This window comes from Pan troglodytes, chromosome 12 (genome assembly GCF_028858775.2).
Source record: "Pan troglodytes isolate AG18354 chromosome 12, NHGRI_mPanTro3-v2.0_pri, whole genome shotgun sequence".
NCBI lineage: Eukaryota > Metazoa > Chordata > Mammalia > Primates > Hominidae > Pan > Pan troglodytes.
The window spans coordinates 103,565,930-103,585,931 of record NC_072410.2 but is presented as its reverse complement, the minus strand read 5'-3'; the positions used below and the strand labels follow the sequence as shown (position 1 = coordinate 103,585,931).

The window sequence follows — 20,002 nt, the reverse complement described above, 5'->3', positions numbered from 1 at the left end:
GGACCCTCCTAAGCTAAGAGCCAGTCCTTCCTCAGAGGTTGGCCTTATCACAGTCACATTCCCTTCTTTCAAACGGGGAGGTAAAGCATAGATCTATCTGTAAGTGACCAACAACTCAAAGTCCTGTGTGCTGAGAGTCCCCAAAGCCTTACAATGATGTGTGAGTTCAGATGATGGAGACAGGAGCCTTGAAGAATATGCTTCCCTATAAGGGTGGAGCTTGTCATCAATCTGCCAAGAAAGGTAGGTTGTCCTGAAAATTTATTCTCTTGACATCCTCACCTAATTCTCCTTGAATTTCAACAACGCCTGAAGTTGTTTTGGTTGAACTCAACTATGTATATGCCTTTTCTATAAGAGCCACTGTTGTATGAAAGTGGGGAGGGGAGTATCTTAGGGGAGTCAAGTCCCCTTGTTCCAGTTTTAGCTTTGGCACTAGCATGCCATATTACTCGGTGGACAAGTTTCTTTCTCTCTTTTTCTGTCCTTCAGTTTCCTATATGTAAAATTAGAGCTATGAATGAGATGACCTCCAAGACCACCATTGCTCTAATTCATTATGCCATGTACAGATCTCGGAAGGATTTAAATGTCAATAAATTACATAGAATGAATTAATCCTTTATATAGTATTTTGTAATCTTTGCAAAATATTTTTGCGTTCACTACATTGTGAGTTTATATCTCCACCTATAATTCTAAGGCATTGGTATTATTATCCTTATTAAACAAATGAGAAAACACACTCAAATAAGTTAATAAATTATCCCAAGACCTACAAATAGTAGGAGATTAGACCAAGAGGTAGACATCTTCATTCCCAGCCTGGTCCTTTTTCATGTCCCCACAAATTCATCCTGGTATGTGCAGTTAATAATGGCACAGACAGCTCCTGGGAGCCACTCAGGGTCCCTTTCCCACTCATGTCAGGTGACAACATTACACTGGTCTTTCTCAAAGTCCCAGTGGCTGGCCTGATTAAGTGGGCTTGTCCCAGAGGGTCTTGTGAACCTCAAATAACCTTCTAAGTTTCTCTCAGTAACTGTGACCATTTGGAGAGAAAACAAATCTATACACAGAGGAATTTTAAAATAAGGTGTTATTTTAACTTTGTATAAGATGCATAAAAAGTTTAGCTTTCACTTGAATTTTTTAATAAGTTTGGCAAAATCAAAATTATTGGCACAAGCTCTCCAGGTGAATGCCCCAGGGCCCTCGGTTTAACTTCAGCACACCCCAAAAACATCAGACTAACCCCCTTTCCCACCCTTTCCCCATCTCCCACAGTTCCCAGGTTCTTCCTCCTTCACTGCTGTATCTCACTAGTAACCCATGAAGTTGCAGATGTTCTTTGGGCAGCATAAAGGTAGTAGCAAGAACTTTGCTCCAACACTTACAATATCTTATTGACTTATTCTTTGTCTTGTTCAGTAAAAGAAGATAATTATTGCTGTTTTGTTAAAGGTGAAATCAGAATCAAGAGCATATTCAGTCATTACAAGAGCACAGAGTATCTTTATGACACAAAATCTCAACACACACACATACACACACACAAAAATGGCCACAAATATAAGTGACTGATAGTATTCAGAATGTCAGTAATCCCAACTTTCCAAGGCACAGAAATTAATTTACTAGAGGAAGATTCTTTTGAGAAAGATAGGACTTGGCTGGGCACGGTGGCTCATGCCTGTAATCTCAGCACTTTGGGAGGCCGAGGCAAGCAGATCACCTGAGGTCAGGAGTTTGAGACCAGCCTGATCAACATGGAGAAACCCCCATCTCTACTAAAAATACAAAATTAGCTGGGTGTGGTGGTGCATGCCTGTAATCCCAGCTACTTGGGAGGCTGAGGCAGGAGAATCGCTTGAACCGGGATGCAGAGGTTGTGGTGAGTCGAGACTGCACCACTGCACTCCAGCCTGGGCAACAAGAGTGAAACTCCATCTCAAAAAAAAATTAAAAAAAAAAAAAAAGATTAAGAGAGAGGACTTAAAATATCAAACGCCTAGTGGTACCAGACATCCTTCTGGGTGCCTATGCTACAAAATTTAGGCCTCACACAAAAAAACTGTCAACATAAGCATTATTACTCCTATTTTATAGAATAGAGAAATTGAGTTCAAGAGCATTAAGTAACATTGTCCAGGAGCACACAATTTATGAGAGATGGACCGAGGGCTGCAAGAGGACAATCTGGGTCCAAAGTCCATGATCTTTTCTCTTTTTCATGCAGAGTCTGCAGTGACAGGCAGCTGTCTCAAACATCTGTGTATTTGCTGTGATTTGTGTCCTCAAGTCCTCACTTAAATTGCCTAGCATAAAATAAGGGAACAGCTACAGACAGCAATAAAAACATCTTCATAGAAGCAACTATAATATTAACACATGACACAGAAAAAATATAGCTAGCATTTGCAACATTGTATTTGCTATATTTTCACATATATCATATTTATTAACATTGTCATTATCATGACACCATGAAGCAGTGATATCCCCACTTTGCAAATAAGAAATGAAGAAGTTGGCCGGGCGCAGTGGCTCACGCCTGTAATCCCAGCACTTTGGGAGGCCGAGGCGGGTGGATCACGAGGTCAGGAGATCGAGACCATTCTGGCTAACACGGCGAAACCCCGTCTCTACTAAAAATACAAAAAAAAAAAAAAAAAAAAAATTAGCCGGGTGAGGTGGCGGGCGCCTGTAGTTCCAGCTACTTGGGAGGTTGGGGCAGGAGAATGGCATGAACCCGGGAGGCGGAGCTTGCAGTGAGCCAAGATCACGCCACTGCACTCCAGCCTGGGCAACAGAGCGAGACTCTGTCTCAAAAAAAAAAAAAAAAAAGGAAAAAATAAATGAAAAGGTTGTCATTGTGCTCTACTGCATTGGGTGTGTTGGGATCTTTGGTAGTTTCTGAAGGTTTCACTATTTTACAGCATAGAATCATCAAGGCTGATCAAGAATGGTTAATTTGCATTCAATATCTGCTGATGAATAAGAGTAAGGTTTAAAGATTTCTACCAAAACTATAAAAATTTTTGATTCTCAGAGAAAAAATCATCAATATATAAAAAAACCCACTATGCTAAAAAGCTCACCCCTTAACAATGTGCATATCCTTATATTTCTTTTCTCATATATACAAATTCAACCCTGATTTTTGTTAATTAAACTGTTACATGGGTAGCGCCACCTATTCCATTCAATGTAAAATAACTCGCTATAACCACACAAGAGAGGGAAGACTTATACAGAAGCAATATAAGATTATGTTTCCTAAACTATTATTAAGAGAAACTCATTTAAGGACTCCAGAAATGCTATTGTCATAATAAGATCCACTGGCTCCCTGCTCAGAATTCAGTTCCACTTTGCTTAGTCTTGGAATCCTGACTTCTGGGGAGAAACAGGTCAGTTAGCTACCTAGAAACAATTGGCTTCCCAAATGCAGGTTTTGTGGGAGCTGTGGTCACCACCCCAAGTAACCCTTGGATGGCCTGCAAATGGTGCTGATAAAGTCTGATAGTTTACCACTAATCAGTTCCCGAACATTGCCACTTCAGTAGGAGGGAGCGTCCCTGGCAATGGAGTAGTCTCCTGCAGGGCTGGGGCCATGCCCTGCTCAATGTCAGGCTTTTCAGCTGAGTGGACAATCTGGCTTAACAGTGGGATGCTGGAGGCAGGAACGCTGGGACCCTGGAGCACTCCTGGTCCTGTTGGTAACTTCATTTCCCAAACGTTCATAATTAAGCAGCTTTTATTGAAGTAATCAGCATGAGCTCCTTAGCTTTGTTTTTGCAACCGGTATCGTGTTTATGGAGCCAAATATTGGAGACTTTGATACTGAATACCTCCTTGGATGTGTTAACGTTGGCATGGTCTCTAGATTCTGAAGATGCTGGGCTGCCTCAGCACAGCCTCCCCTCCAGCCCTTAGCATATCAGCCCCCGACTCCCACCCCCAAACCACAAAGCAGCAGTTCTCCTGTAAGACTCACTTACAATATTTCTCCTGAAAGTCCCAGGGAATGATGTGCAATTGAAACAGGGTGAAATATGAGCTCAAAGTGTCTGTCGGACCAGAAGTTTTCAAAGAAAACATTTCTTAAATCTTGTGTTCACTGCTGTTTCAGCAGGCCAATTAGATTGGATGGGACTTGGGGGAAGCTGTCGCCAGTCACTGCAGCAGGAATAGCAAACAAGACTTAAAGCAAATAAACGAGCCCAAAACTGGCATCCCAGAGGCCCCTGGCCAATGACCTCCTTCATTCCCCAGGCAGGATGGCCAGCCCACCCTCTGGGACTAAGGGCCAAACTACAGGTTAATCAGATGAGACATTAGTTAGCAGCCTCGATTACTAGAAAGTAATTAATCAGGGAAAGTCTCCAAACAGAAGGAGAACAAATAAACAGGCAGGCATATGTAAGCCCATTTTGGCTCTAGATAACACTGTTATCCAGGTGTCCTGCTGGGGCAGAGACCATCTATCTTTCTCAGTTCCTCTTAGGAAATATGGCAACATTTCTCACATTTTTTCCAAAAAAAAAATGCAAACCCAAGAAGGCTCTGAATGAGAAAGAGATAGGAGACTATGGAAAAATTATTTCAGGAAAAGCTCTGAAGGGGGGATTTGTGATGAGCCTTGCCTTATCCTTTATGTCTGTATTGATTGCATGTAAATTCTGCCTTATTTTGACATTTCAAAAAAGTTTGGTGTGGGTTTCCAAACTCCTACCCATTTGGAGACAACCAAGGACTCAGGTGGTGTTCTTAGCGTTCAAGGAGTCCATTGGTTTCTTAGCCCTTCAAAATTCTAGCCAGCTTAAAAGACTGCTGGGAAAGATTTTTTAAAAAATCAGATCTTCTGAAATTACTGGTTTCTTCTTCAACTTTGATTAGGACTGAGGATAATTGGAAAGAATGGGAACACAATGTAGTTAATCCAAGTAGAAAGTGTCAGCCATTGGTCCAGTTTGACCTGACCTATCACATCAAATAGAATCATTTGTCCGTGTTGCATCTTTTTTCTTCTGGAGGAACAAAAAAAAAATGTCAGCAACTTGAGAATGTGTGTAATGTAAACACGGCTGTGTTAGCTCAGCGTCAGGAAAAGCACACCCAAACGTAAGTCAGCACAGGACATCCTCCGCTCCCAAGACAAGCGCAATGGTTTTAACCTAATGACCTGCTCTTAAACAGCTCTACAGAAAAATCACAATTAAATAAATACCACTTAATAGTAGAGATTTGTTTCGCTGCCAGATTATTTGTGGGAAGAGAAAGAGGAGGTTGGATGAATCACTTGATCTTTAATTATAAAATTAAGGTAGTTTCCAAATATTGTTATGAATTCAACCTCAAGCTAACTTTTAAAAATACCACAAAAATGGGTTAGAGGCATTCTGGAACAAAACAAAAAGGCAGAGAATAGAAGCTATGGAGAGACAGTATACCAAGAGTTGAAGTTGCACTGTTTTATTGGCTTAAACTAAAGTTAAGCCTAGTGGCTTTCCTTCAGCCCAGTTGTTAGGAATGTCAGACCAGAGCTATATAAAAATCACAACACATACACCAGTGAACCAATGAAAAATGCAGCCCCATGTGTTGCTGTGGAATAGTACAGGACAGGGGGTCAGGAGTGCTGAAGTCAAGGCCTGGCTCTGCTGCCTTCTGGAGCACCAGGAAGGAATTAACTGGAATGGAAGAGGGAGAGCTGTTATATCTTATAAGTGACACAGAGTAATCAGAAAAGCACTTCCAGAATCCAGTGACTTGGTCAGCCTTTTCCAAAAAGGGCACACAGGCAAAAGTGATATGCTTTTTTGCTTAAGAGCTTATCCTTCCTCTCTTCCTACCCTCTCTGGAAAGCCTCACTCTCCATGTTTTTTCCCATCTTATTTTTTAATTAAGATGTTTTCTAACAATGTCTCTCATTGTTTCAAGTAGATGCCAATACTTGTATCTTTGAGCAGGTGACCTGGTGAAGGCTTTGTGATCTCCAAGAAAATCCAATCGTACGTTTTTGTCACCCCCACAGGCCTTTTCACCCGCAAGAAACCGATGATTGTGCCCACAGGAAAACTGGGGCTTAATGGACAACTGAGTCCTGCAAAACCTTTTCCTCTTAGTGCCACAAGAAATCCCTAAAAATCTAGCCTTTCCAGAAACAGCTACAAGTCCTTCTTCTCTAATTGCACACCATTGTTGAGATCCAGAAAGACCCTCACTCTGCCGGTTGGCCACACTCTTCCACACAGGCAAAGGAAAGCCCATGAGATAGTAAGCACCACTCCGGAGCACTGCCTCCCCCTAAATCAACTTCTCAAAACTTACCAGTTAGGCATTCACTGATTATGTCATGAGAAATCAAAGTCTTTATAAGAGCAGTTGCCATGTTTTCTTCATGATGGCATCTCCACTCCAAGTACATGGAAGGCATGAACATAATACATGTCATTCACTTCACATTTACCAAGCAGCTCCCTGAGCCCAGCCCTTTGTTGTCTCTGAACATGCATGAAAAGAAGACGCAGCCCCTCTGTTAAAGAAGCTTAGAATCTAATAAGGGACACAAATATAAATGGATCATTTTAATTCTGAATGACATGTTATGCTGGATATAGCAGAAGGATTAATAAGTCTATCCCTTAACCCATGTCAGATGTAGTTGAAAGGTGGGTATCTCTTTTCTTTAATCCATGCTAATGGTCTCCATGTCATGTTGATCTCTAGAAAATCACTCACCAAAGCCCGACATAGCAAATAGTTCTTTCTGAGGGCTTTAACAGCAGTTCAAACTCCAGATTGGGGATGATAGCTCTAAGTCACTCTGATGGTCAGACTGTGCTTGAAGATCCCACACATGCATAAGGACCATGAGAAATGAGAACACACTCAGGGAAGGACGAACAAGATGGTGAGTTACACTCAAAGCCATGTCTAAGACAGAAGAGAGCCAAGATATTCTAGCTGGGCAAAAGACTCAGAAGATCTCTGAGTAATCTGTATGTGCCTCAAGGGTAAAAGCTATGTAGTGCTTATGTGGTGCAGCCTCATATGATTGTGCAAGTGATGGTCTCTGTGAATGGGGCTCCCTGGAGTTGTGTAGTATACAACTGTAAAATCACACTGTAGCCCCATGCTCATCTCTACATGAAGAGCAGCCTTTTGATGAATGTTTGATGAATGAAACTCTTTGCTCTCTTCAAATAAGTGAAAAGCTACTTGCAAAAGATAGAGCAGATCTTTCATTGCTTTAGTAGTTTCCCAAGATGGCAAAAGTAATGCCAGTGGGTACAAAAGCCAGAGAGAGATAAAAGCTTTTCAAGTTCATAAGACTTTTCTATGAAGCAACACAGCCGAATAATGAAAGAGGATGACTAGAGGACAGCTGTGAGCTCCTCTCACCAACCCTCAACCTTAGTAGAGAGGAGATGAGTGGTTTTCGGGATTGGTGGAGAATATTCCATTTTTAGAAAAGGAAGTGGAGGTTGGGCTAAAGTCCAAGGCTGCATGTAGTTCCTAATAAAGAGCAAATTGTTGTAAAATGGCACTACTTGGAGCTTCCAATGCCTGGCAGGAGGTAACCATGAGCCTAAGTGGCACCTGAAAGAGTTAAATTTACATTCAGCTCCAAAACAATTTTAAGTTATTTCTTGTCAAATCAAATGCTTCCAAATGACTTCTCAAGTCAGAAAATGCCAAGCATTACCACGTGGGCTTGCTCAGCAGGCAGAGGGGCCTGCAATGCTGTTTGACGGCATTCTGCACACAGTGGAAGAAGGACCATGTCGCACTCCTCCTAATCTGATGAATCCTTGCCATAAATTCAGCCCAGGCAACCAGTGGGGTGGCTGCTGGCTCACAGAGAAGGGGAGGGGGCCACTTTACAAGAGCCAGAGGAGACAGCAGGCAGCCAAGCCCTCCACAAGAAGCTAGTAAATCAGCAGTCAGTGGAAGCTATATGTGGAAAAGACAGGTCCACCTACACAGTCTTCCAGGGGGCCCAGAGCACAGGTGAACATAGGCAAGAGAGGAAGAGAGTGTGCTCTGAGTCAACTAGTAGCTGTGGGATCCTGGGACCCACATAGTGAGGGTGTGATACAGCACAATTTGACGAACTCTTCCTGGATGATTTCTGCATACTGGGTGTCAGACCAGCAAGCACCATGCTGGATGTTGAAAATACAGACCCATTGACAGAGAAGATATCTGCCAATTAGCAGCTCACATTCCAGAAGAGAGATCCATTTAAGGAAAAAGATTGCATTAGTCTGCTATGACAAAATACCATAGACTGGGTGGCTTAAAAAACAGCCATTTATTTCCTCACAGTTCTTGGGGCTAGGAAGTATCAGATCCAGGTCCTGCAGGGTCAGGTTCTAGTGAGGATTCACTTCCTGATTTGGAGATGACCACTAATGCTCACAAGGGGAAGAGACCATGAGCTCTCTCAGGTCTCATCTTATAAGGACACAAATTCTATTGAATCAGGGTCTCACCTTTCCAACCTTAATTACCTCCATAAAGGCCCTAACTCCAAATACAGATATGCCAAAGGCTGAGGCTTCAATATATGAATTTTTCGGGGAATAAAAACATCCAGTCCATAGCAGGGCTCTATAAAACACATTCTAATAAGAGGTACTAAATGCTATCATACAATTCAGCGAAGCCTTGTGGAGTCACGCATCTGACCAAGTGGCTTGGGAGTACAGGAGAATAATCAGGAAAAATGTCATAGAAGAGGCACCTGACTGAATAAGCAAGTCACTCAGTGAAAAAACAGAAGAGGGAACCCACATAGGACGGTGGTTGAGAGTACATGCCTGGAGTTGAGCTGCCTGGGTTGAAACCCTCCTCTGATCCTACTAGTTCTGTGATCCTAGATAAGCACTAGAACCTCTCTATGAGCCTCAGTTTTCTTGGCTATAAAAGGGAAATAATAGAGCCTGTTTGACAGAGTTGTTGTAGGCTTAGCCAACAGTACTAGCTAATATTACATAGCATCCCGGGCAGAGGATGGCTGATGGCCTGTAAATCTCATGAGTCCTGTTTGGGAAAGGGCAAGTACTTCAATGTGGCTTGGTTTAGGGAACATTAAGGAGAGTACAAGGACATGGGTGAGCTTAGATTGGAAATTTATTTAATGTTATGCCAATGAGCTTGACCTTTATCCTCAGAGCTCTCGGGAGCCTTTGGGGGATGAGTCTCCAAAGTCACATAAGGAGAAATAGATTTTAGGAGATGGCTCTGGAGTCTGAGTGAGGTGGGAGCTGAAGAGGAAATGGGGTAGGAATAAGGCTTAGTGCCCTAGATGGCATCCAGGAAACCTGCCCCAACGCCAACTCCGCCTGGCAGCCAAATCCTTTTCCACTTCAATAAGCACTGGCTGAACCATGACATGTGCAGACCTGTGTCAAGGCTGTCACTGAAACCCTAGTCCCAACCCTAATCTACTCAAGGGTTCAGAATCCTCCACAGTCTTTGCAACACATCTTCCAGTCTTTCCCCAACACTGCTCAGCAGGCAGGCTGGGGCCAGCCAAAAAGACAGGAGGGCCTTGCTGGATGGAGTAGGCTTCACCCATCTTTTTCTCTTTGTTCCCTTGCTATCATTGTGGATCTTCTTGCCTTTCTCTGAATCATTCTTTCCCCGCTTATTAGTACTGTGTGACCTATGGCAAGTCATTTAACCTTTCTGAGCATCCATTCCTTCACATGCCTAATATTAATATTTAATTCATAGGCATATTGTAAGGAATATTATAAACATTTAGCAAAGAATCTGGTACATGCACTCACATTTTCCTGCAAGAAACCTAAAGCCCTCTGCCAGTATCTTTTAGTCCATGAACGTATTACTAACATTTAAGGCCACCTCTGTCCCCTCACTCTGCCCTCAGAAGCTAACCTATGTTACAGGCCTCTGGGGACTTTGTTTCTTCATCCCCAAACCACTCACTGATAGAGAGGTCTCACAAGGAACACACACACACACACATACACACACACACACACACACACACGTATATATATTTTAGACAGAGTCTCAGGGTTCAAGCGATTCTCCTGCCTCAGCCTCCTGAGTAGCTGGGATTACAGGCACCAGCCACTAATTTTTGTATTTATACTAATTTTTGTATTTATACTAGAGACAGGGTTTCACCATGTTTGCCAGGCTGGTCTCGAACTTCTGACCTCAGGTGATCCACCTGCTTCATTCAGCCTCCCAAAGTGCTGGGATTACAGGTGTGAGTCACTGCCCCTGGCCACATATTTCTTGTCTATATGTCCTCTTAGCACCTAGAATGTGAGATTGTGTGTAGATCTGAACTGGGCAAATGTCTGTGCTAATCAGGCTATGAGAGGTAAACATCACAACACCAAGATCCATCCACCCAATGGACCATGTCCACATCCCCTTATAAGTATTTTTTTTCCTGACAATAGGCTGTAATGATTGGGCCAGAAGATAGCGCACATTCACTGAAAACCTGCTAATAAAATGACTAGTCACATATGGCATGGTCCCACCCAAAAACATGAGCTAAGACACTTAGGGGATTCTATTAAGAATGTTGTTCAGATACAAAATGAATATCAGGCAGGGGGCAACAAGAAGTAAAACTGAAAGAAGTTTGAAAACCCTGGAGTCAAGACAGCCATTGAGTAAAAATATAGAGTTGAAGCTATGGGGGCCCACAGCAAGCAAAACTTACGAAGAACCAAAAAGTATTAGTCATAATAAAAATTCCATTATTAAAGACCTACTATGCACCACCAACTGAGCTAGGCACTGTACAAAGATTTTTTTTTTAACAAAAAAACCGATGAGTGGGTACTATTATTAGTCCCATTTATAGAAGACATTGAGTCACAGAATGGTTAAATACTATGAGCTCTCCATTGCCTTTATTGCCTCCTCGATTTCTTACAATAAACCCTCATGCTATCCCCTATGCCCACCCTCACATTAGAGTAGCATGGGTGAATCTGCTCCTTGTAACCAAAGCAGAAAGCACTGTGGAACAAGGACTGCACACAAGACACGGAAAAACTGCAAAAGGGCGAGGACATGAAGATGCACCCCTTTACCCATGGCCTAGGCCAGCCCTAGTGTTCCGAATGGCTTCCTGGACCCCCCAGCTTGTAGAAACTACCAATTCTCCAGGGCCCTGAATGTTTGTGCAACGCACAGCCATATGCTGTCTAATATCCTTAATCTTTTACATATCATTCCTTTTCTTCCTAGCCAGCCTGCGAGCTTATGACTTGACAGAGATTATGCCTTCTCATGTTGTTTGTTCTTTCACAAATGAGAGTGCCCTAAACATTTATAGAAATCATCCCCCTGGCTCTGTTCAAAGTGCCAATGGTCCCACCCATGTACACAGAATCCTGCAGGGCCTTGCAAAGGCATCAGACCCCTTGGGTGTAATCTGAGAACCACTAGCAGAGTAAATAAATCCCTGCCCTGGTGGCAAATACTTCCCTTTACCTCTTCCCTTATAAAAGCAAACTTTTTCTGTCCCATCTCACAAGTGCTCTCTAATGGATTCTTTGTTTTGTTTATTCCACTTAGTTCAAGCCAGAAGCAAAAAAAAAAAAAAAAAGAGAGAGAGAGAGAGAAAGTGCATGAGAAACCACCTAGCACAGTGCATGGCATAGAGTCATGAACTCTGTGTTTCCTCCAATGTTACCTTATTTGAAAAGTGCAGGGGAGGAGCCAAGATGGCCGAACAGGAACAGCTCCGGTCTACAGCTCCCAGCGTGAGCGATGCAGAAGGGTGATTTCCGCATTTCCATCTGAGGTACCGGGTTCATCTCACTAGGGAGTGTCAGACAGTGGGCTCAGGTCAGTGGGCGCGCGCACCGTGCCTAAGCTGAAGCAGGGCGAGGCATTGCCTCACTTGGGAAGCGCAAAGGGTCAGGGAGTTCCCTTTCCGAGTCAAAGAAAGGGGTGACAGACGCACCTGGAAAATCCGGTCACTCCCACCCGAATACTGCGCTTTTCCGCCGGGCTTAAAAAACGGCGCACCACGAGATTATAACCCGCACCTGGCTCGGAGGGTGCTACGCCCACGAAGTCTCGCTGATTGCTAGCACAGCAGTCTGAGATCAAACTGCAAGGCGGCAGCGAGGCTGGGGGAGGGGCGCCCGCCATTGCCCAGGCTTGCTTAGGTAAACAAAGCAGCCCGGAAGCTCGAACTGGGTGGAGCCCACCACAGCTCAAGGAGGCCTGCCTGCCTCTGTAGGCTCCACCTCTGGGGGCAGGGCACAGACAAACAAAAAGACAGCAGTAACCTCTGCAGACTTAAATGTCCCTGTCTGACAGCTTTGAAGAGAGCAGTGGTTCTCCCAGCACGCAGCTGGAGATCAGAGAACGGGCAGACTGCCTCCTCAAGTGGGTCCCTGACCCCTGACCCCCTAGCAGCCTAACTGGGAGTCACCCCCCAGCAGGGGCACACTGACACCTCACACGGCAGGGTATTCCAACAGACCTGCAGCTGAGGGTCCTGTCTGTTAGAAGGAAAACTAACAAACAGAAAGGACATCCACACCAAAAACCCATCTGTACATCACCATCATCAAAGACCAAAAGTAGATAAAACCACAAAGATGGGGAAAAAACAGAACAGAAAAACTGGAAACTCTAAAAAGCAGAGCACCTCTCCTCCTCCAAAGGAACGCAGCTCCTCACCAGCAACAGAAAAAACCTGGATGGAGAAAGACTTTGACGAGCTGAGAGAGGAAGGCTTCAGACGATCAAATTACTCTGAGCTACGGGAGGACATTCAGACCAAAGGCAAAGAAGTTGAAAACTTTGAAAAAAATTTAGAAGAATGTATAACTAGAATAACCAATACAGAGAAGTGCTTAAAGGAGCTGATGGAGCTGAAAACCAAGGCTCGAGAACTACATGAAGAATGCAGAAGCCTCAGGAGCCGATGCGATCAACTGGAAGAAAGGGTATCAGCAATGGAAGATGAAATGAATGAAATGAAGTGAGAAGGGAAGTTTAGAGAAAAAAGAATAAAAAGAAATGAGCAAAGCCTCCAAGAAATATGGGACTATGTGAAAAGACCAAATCTACATCTGATTGGTGTACCTGAAAGTGATGGGGAGAATGGAACCAAGTTGGAAAACACTCTGCAGGATATTATCCAGGAGAACTTCCCCAATCTAGCAAGGCAGGCCAACGTTCAGATTCAGGAAATACAGAGAACGCCACAAAGATACTCCTCGAGAAGAGCAACTCCAAGACACATAATTGTCAGATTCACCAAAGTAGAAATGAAGGAAAAATGTTAAGGGCAGCCAGAGAGAAAGGTCGGGTTACCCTCAAAGGGAAGCCCATCAGACTAACAGCGGATCTCTCGGCAGAAATCCTACAAGCCAGAAGAGAGTGGGGGCCAATATTCAACATTCTTAAAGAAAAGAATTTTCAACCCAGAATTTCATATCCAGCCAAATTAAGCTTCATAAGTGAAGGAGAAATAAAATACTTTACAGACAAGCAAATGCTGAGAGATTTTGTCACCACCAGGCCTGCCCTAAAAGAGCTCCTGAAGGAAGCGCTAAACATGGAAAGGAACAACCAGTACCAGCTGCTGCAAAATCATGCCAAAATGTAAAGACCATCGAGACTAGGAAGAAACTGCATCAACTAATGAGCAAAATCACCAGCTAACATCATAATGACAGGATCAAATTCACACATAACAATATTAACTTTAAATGTAAATGGACTAAATGCTCCAATTAAAAGACAAAGACTGGCAAATTGGATAAAGAGTCAAGATCCATCAGTGTGCTGTATTCAGGAAACCCATCTCACGTGCAGAGACACACATAGGCTCAAAATAAAAGGATGGAGGAAGATCTACCAAGCAAATGGAAAACAAAAAAAGGCAGGGGTTGCAATCCTAGTCTCTGATAAAACAGACTTTAAACCAACAAAGATCAAAAGAGACAAAGAAGGCCATTACATAATGGTAAAGGGATCAATTCAACAACAAGAGCTAACTATCCTAAATATATATGCACCCAATACAGGAGCACCCAGATTCATAAAGCAAGTCCTGAGTGACCTACAAAGAGACTTAGGCTCCCACACAATAATAATGGGAGACTTTAACACCCCACTGTCAACATTAGACAGATCAATGAGACAGAAAGTCAACAAGGATACCCAGGAATTGAACTCAGCTCTGCACCAAGTGGACCTAATAGACATCTACAGAACTCTCCACCCCAAATCAACAGAATATACATTTTTTTCAGCACCACACCACACCTATTCCAAAATTGACCACATACTTGGAAGTAAAGCTCTCCTCAGCAAATGTAAAAGAACGCAAATTATAACAAACTATCTCTCAGACCACAGTGCAATCAAACTAGAACTCAGGATTAAGAATCTCACTCAAAACCGCTCAACTACATGGAAACTGAACAACCTGCTCCTTAATGACTACTGGGTACATAACGAAATGAAGGCATGAATAAAGATGTTCTTTGAAACCAACGAGAACAAAGACACAACATACCAGAATCTCTGGGACGCATACAAAGCAGTGTGTAGAGAGAAATTTATAGCACTAAATGCCCACAAGAGAAAGCAGGAAAGATCCAAAATTGACACCCTAACATCACAATTAAAAGAACTAGAAAAGCAAGAGCAAACACATTCAAAAGCTAGCAGAAGGCAAGAAATAACTAAAATCAGAGCAGAACTGAAGGAAATAGAGACACAAAAAACCCTTCAAAAAATTAATGAATCCAGGAGCTGGTTTTTTGAAACGATCAACAAAATTGATAGACCGCTAGCAAGACTAATAAAGAAAAAAAGAGAGAAGAATCAAATAGACACAATAAAAAATAATAAAGGGGATATCACCACTGATCCCACAGAAATACAAACTACCATCAGAGAATACTACAAACACCTCTACGCAAATAAACTAGAAAATCTACCAGAAATGGATAAATTCCTCGACACATACACCCTCCCAAGATTAAACCAGGAAGAAGCTGAATCTCTGAATAGACCAATAACAGGATCTGAAATTGTGGCAATAATCAATAGTTTACCAACCAAAAAGAGTCCAGGACCAGATGGATTCACAGCCGAATTCTACCAGAGGTACAAGGAGGAACTGGTACCATTCCTTCTGAAACTATTCCAATCAATAGAAAAAGAGGGAATCCTCCCTAACTCATTTTATGAGGCCAGCATCATTCTGATACCAAAGCTGGGCAGAGACACAACCAAAAAAGAGAATTTTAGACAAATATCCTTGATGAACATCGATGCAAAAATCCTCAATAAAATACTGGCAAAACGAATCTAGCAGCACATCAAAAAGCTTATCCACCATGATCAAGTGGGCTTCATCCCTGGGATGCAAGGCTGGTTCAATATATGCAAATCAATAAATGTAATCCAGCATATAAACAGAGCCAAAGACAGAAACCACATGATTATCTCAACAGATGCAGAAAAAGCCTTTGACAAAATTCAACAACCTTCATGCTAAAAACTCTCAATAAATTAGGTATTGATGGGACGTATTTCAAAGTAATAAGAGCTATCTATGACAAACCCACAGCCAATATCATACTGAATGGGCAAAAACTGGAAGCATTCCCTTTGAAAACTGGCACAAGACAGGGATGCCCTCTCTCACCACTCCTATTCAACATAGTGTTGGAAGTTCTGGCCAGGGCAATTAGGCAGGAGAAGGAAATAAAGGGTATTCAATTAGGAAAAGAGGAAGTCAAATTGTCCCTGTTTGCAGATGACATGATTGTATATCTAGAAAACCCCATTGTCTCAGCCCAAAATCTCCTTAAGCTGATAAGCAACTTCAGCAAAGTCTCAGGATACAAAATCAATGTACAAAAATCACAAGCATTCTTATACACCAACAACAGACAAACAGAGAGCCAAATCATGAGTGAACTCCCATTCACAATTGCTTCAAAGTGAATAAAATACCTAGGAATCCAACTTACAAGGGATGTGAAGGACCTCTTCAAGGAGAACTACAAACCACTGCTCAAGGAAATAAAAGAGGATACAAACAAATGGAAGAACATTCCATGCTCATGCATAGGAAGAATCAATATTGTGAAAATGGCCATACTGCCCAAGGTAATTTACAGATTCAATGCCATCCCCATCAAGCTACCAATGCCTTTCTTCACAGAATTGGAAAAAACTACTTTAAAGTTCATATGGAACCAAAAAAAGAGCCCGCATCGCCAAGGCAATCCTAAGCCAAAAGAACAAAGCTGGAGGCACACACTACCTGACTTCAAACTATACTACAAGGCTACAGTAACCAAAACAGCACGGTACTGGTACCAAAACAGAGATATAGATCAATGGAACAGAACAGAGCCCTCAGAAATAACGCCACATATCTACAACTATCTGATCTTTGACAAACCTGAGAAAAACAAGCAATGGGGAAAGGATTCCCTATTTAATAAATGATGGTGGGAAAACTGGCTAGCCATATGTAGAAAGCTGAAACTGGATCCCTTCCTTACACCTTATACAAAAATCAATTCAAGATGGATTAAAGACTTAAACGTTAGACCTAAAACCACAAAAACCCTAGAAGAAAACCTAGGCATTACCATTCAGGACATAGGCATGGGCAAGGACTTCATGTCTAAAATACCAAAAGCAATGGCAACAAAAGACAAAATTGACAAATGGGATCTAATTAAACTAAAGAGCTTCTGCACAGCAAAAGAAACTACCATCAGAGTGAACAGGCAACCTACAAAATGGGAGAAAAGTTTCGCAACCTACTCATCTGACAAAGGGCTAATATCCAGAATCTACAATGAACTCAAACAGATTTACAAGAAAAAAACAACCCCATCAAAAAGTGGGCGAAGGATATGAACAGACACTTCTCAAAAGAAGACATTTATGCAGCCAACAGACACATGAAAAAATGCTCATCATTACTGGCCATCAGAGAAATGCAAATCAAAACCACAATGAGATACCATCTCACACCAGTTAGAATGGCAATCATTAAAAAGTCAGGAAACAACAGGTGCTGGAGAGGATGTGGAGAAATAGGAACACTTTTACACTGTTGGTGGGACTGTAAACTAGTTCAACCATTGTGGAAGTCAGTGTGGCGATTCCTCAGGGATCTAGAACTAGAAATACCATTTGACCCAGCCATCCCATTACTGGGTATATACCCAAAGGACTATAAATCATGCTGCTATAAAGACACATGCACATGTATGTTTATTGCGGCATTATTCACAATAGCAAAGACTTGGAACCAACCCAAATGCCCAACAATGATAGACTGGATTAAGAAAATGTGGCACATATACACCATGGAATACTATGCAGCCATAAAAAATGATGAGTTCATGTCCTTTTTAGGGACATGGATGAAATTGGAAATCATCATTCTCAGTAAACTATCGCAAGAACAAAAAACCAAACACCGCATATTCTCACTCATAGGTGGGAATTGAACAATGAGATCACATGGACACAGGAAGCGGAATATCACACTCTGGGGACTGTGGTGGGGTGGGGGGGAGGGGGGAGGGATAGCATTGGGAGATATACCTAATGCTAGATGACGAGTTAGTGGGTGCAGTGCACCAGCATGGCACATGTATACATATGTAACTAACCTGCACGTTGTGCACATGTACCCTAAAACTTAAAGTATAATAAAAAACAAAACAAAACAAACAAAAAAAAAAAAGAAAAGTGCAATGTTTAGTGTTTTAAATGGCCCCAAAAATAATTGGGCAGTGGGTGCCATTGCCAAGAAGCTTGCTTCTCAGCACGTGTGCAGACTTGCCGCATATAAGCAAGAACAATATAAACTTCAGGCACTTATCTCTGGGGCCCCCAGATGGTCCCCTTAGAGAGTTATCAAGGGAGAGTTAGACTAGTGCACACCACCCAAGTAGGGGTCTAGCTCAGGATTCATTTGCAGGTTCAGCCTCAGAAGAAATTGCTTCTACTGGGCTGGGCTGATGAAGTAAGCCTTGACTTCAGAAAATAGCAGATGCTGGTATTTGTCAAACTGAAAGCCTCATGCAAAATCCAAAGTAGCAAGAAAGGAATCCAAAACATTTCCAAAATTAAAAAATTAGCCAGGCATGGTGGTGTGTGCCTGTAGTCACAGCTACTGGGGTGGCTGAGGCAAGAGGATCAATTGAGCCCAGGAGGTCGAGGCTACAGTGAACCTTGATTGCTCTATTCACTGCACTCCAGCCTGGACAACAGAGAACCCTGCCTCAAAAAACAAATAAGCAAACAAACAACAACAACAACAATTTCCAAATCCAAGAAATCAAAGTCAAGCTATGAAGACTGGAGCATGTACAGCAGGTAGGGTCAACAGAAGTGGGAACAGCAAAGGTGAAGTGGGAACAAGGACTTTCAGAGTGATTGCCTATGCAGTGTTCTGCAAACATTTTTAAGTTCAAAAGTAGATGAACTCTTTTTACAAATAAAAGCATATATGAAACCCTAACACCTAGATTTTTAAAATCCATTTTTATTAATAAATTAGGTATATTTACCAATTATAAAGACAATTGATAAGAATGATTAACTTTATTAACATAAAAATGTGTAATCAAAGATGACAGCCACAGCTTTATGTCACCCTCAGCATCCCACTTATTTTAGTATTTTGTTTTGATTCTATAGTTTCAAAGGCTTTGTAAAAATCCTGGTCACATAAACAAGGTTTTGTAAATGATAATGGTTCTTTTCAACTAATTGCTTTGCAATGAGAATAACTTAGACAGCAATGGTAGGAAAGGCTGTATTTTGAAATCTACAAAAAATGAACAAATATGTTGAAGAACAAATCAAATTTACACAACCACTAAAAGAGAGATCCCTTTGGTTTAAAAATCCCCAACTAAGAACATCTGATATTTGCCACTTGAGTCACAGACTGGCATAGGCTGGAAGCACTGGCCAGTTGGCCTGTCGTAAGTTTCTTTCTATACAGAGAAGACAACAGCCAAAGAGGCCCCTGGTGGGGAACTGGTGAACAACCCAACAGTTAAGAAGAAAGAAAATCCCCAACCCATACCATCAAGTAGCTTAAGAGTAATAGAAAGAAGCAAAACAATTTAGAGTCTGATGAGCTCAAAACCTCAGATGTGTCATTTACTAGCTGTGTGACCTTGGGCAAGTTATTTAATATGTCTGAGCCTTAGCGTTCTCATCTCTAAAATAAAGATGCTAATTTTCTTTCACTAGATTGTTTCATATATTAAATGGGATGCAGTGTGGGCAGGCCTGACCATTTAGGCATTCTGCAAGTAGGACCACGGATGGAACAGCACTGACCAGAGGGAGGGGGACACAGAAGCCCAGTGATTATCTCTGGGGAGCCTGATCCAGATTTGGAAGCGTCTCCAAGAATAGGTCTTCATCACATGGGGAGGTAGAGGGAGGAAACAGCAGGATTTACTTGTTTTTACCTGCCTCCATGGGGATTGATACAGGGGACAAAATAGAGTTCAAATAAAGAATCAGAGGAGGTGGAGGTGAAGGTCACAAAGACCAGGAAGAGCTATCAACACACCCTGGAAGCCCGAGGAGGACCTTTGTACCCTAGTGATCACTCTGGGGATTCCTCTGAGTGCAGATTGCTGCAGAAATATCCTACAGTACCTTCCTCCCAAAAGTATGCATTGAGGTCTTCCAGAGAAGGGGAGACGGTAGTACCCATGCCACACTCTACAGCAGACCCAGCAGAAAGGAGTGCACACCAAGGTGCTGCTGCTTGGCGGTGTCAACCCCAACCCTGTGCCTTGACACACACATTACCTTCCAGGGCGTTCCAAGATGGCCGAATAGGAACAGCTCCAGTCTGCAGCTCCCAGCCTGCTCGACGCAGAAGACGGGTGATTTCTGCATTTCCAACTGACACACACATTACACTGTAAGAGCACCACTTCACTAATGGAAG

General features: G+C 42.5%; 1 protein-coding gene across 12 annotated transcripts in view; it reads right to left on the bottom strand.

Annotated features, from left to right (window-relative positions):
- Positions 1-20,002, bottom strand: part of LOC134807944 (uncharacterized) — a 359,665-nt gene that overhangs the window by 307,436 nt on the left and 32,227 nt on the right. For 3 of the 12 annotated variants that reach the window (XR_010149618.1, XM_063790092.1, XM_063790093.1), the window contains exon 3: positions 11,705-11,832. The exons of the other annotated variants lie outside the window; for them this stretch is intronic. The gene's annotated coding sequence lies outside the window, so the exon portion shown is untranslated. The remainder of the gene's footprint in view (positions 1-11,704; positions 11,833-20,002) is intronic. 12 annotated transcript variants of the gene reach the window in all.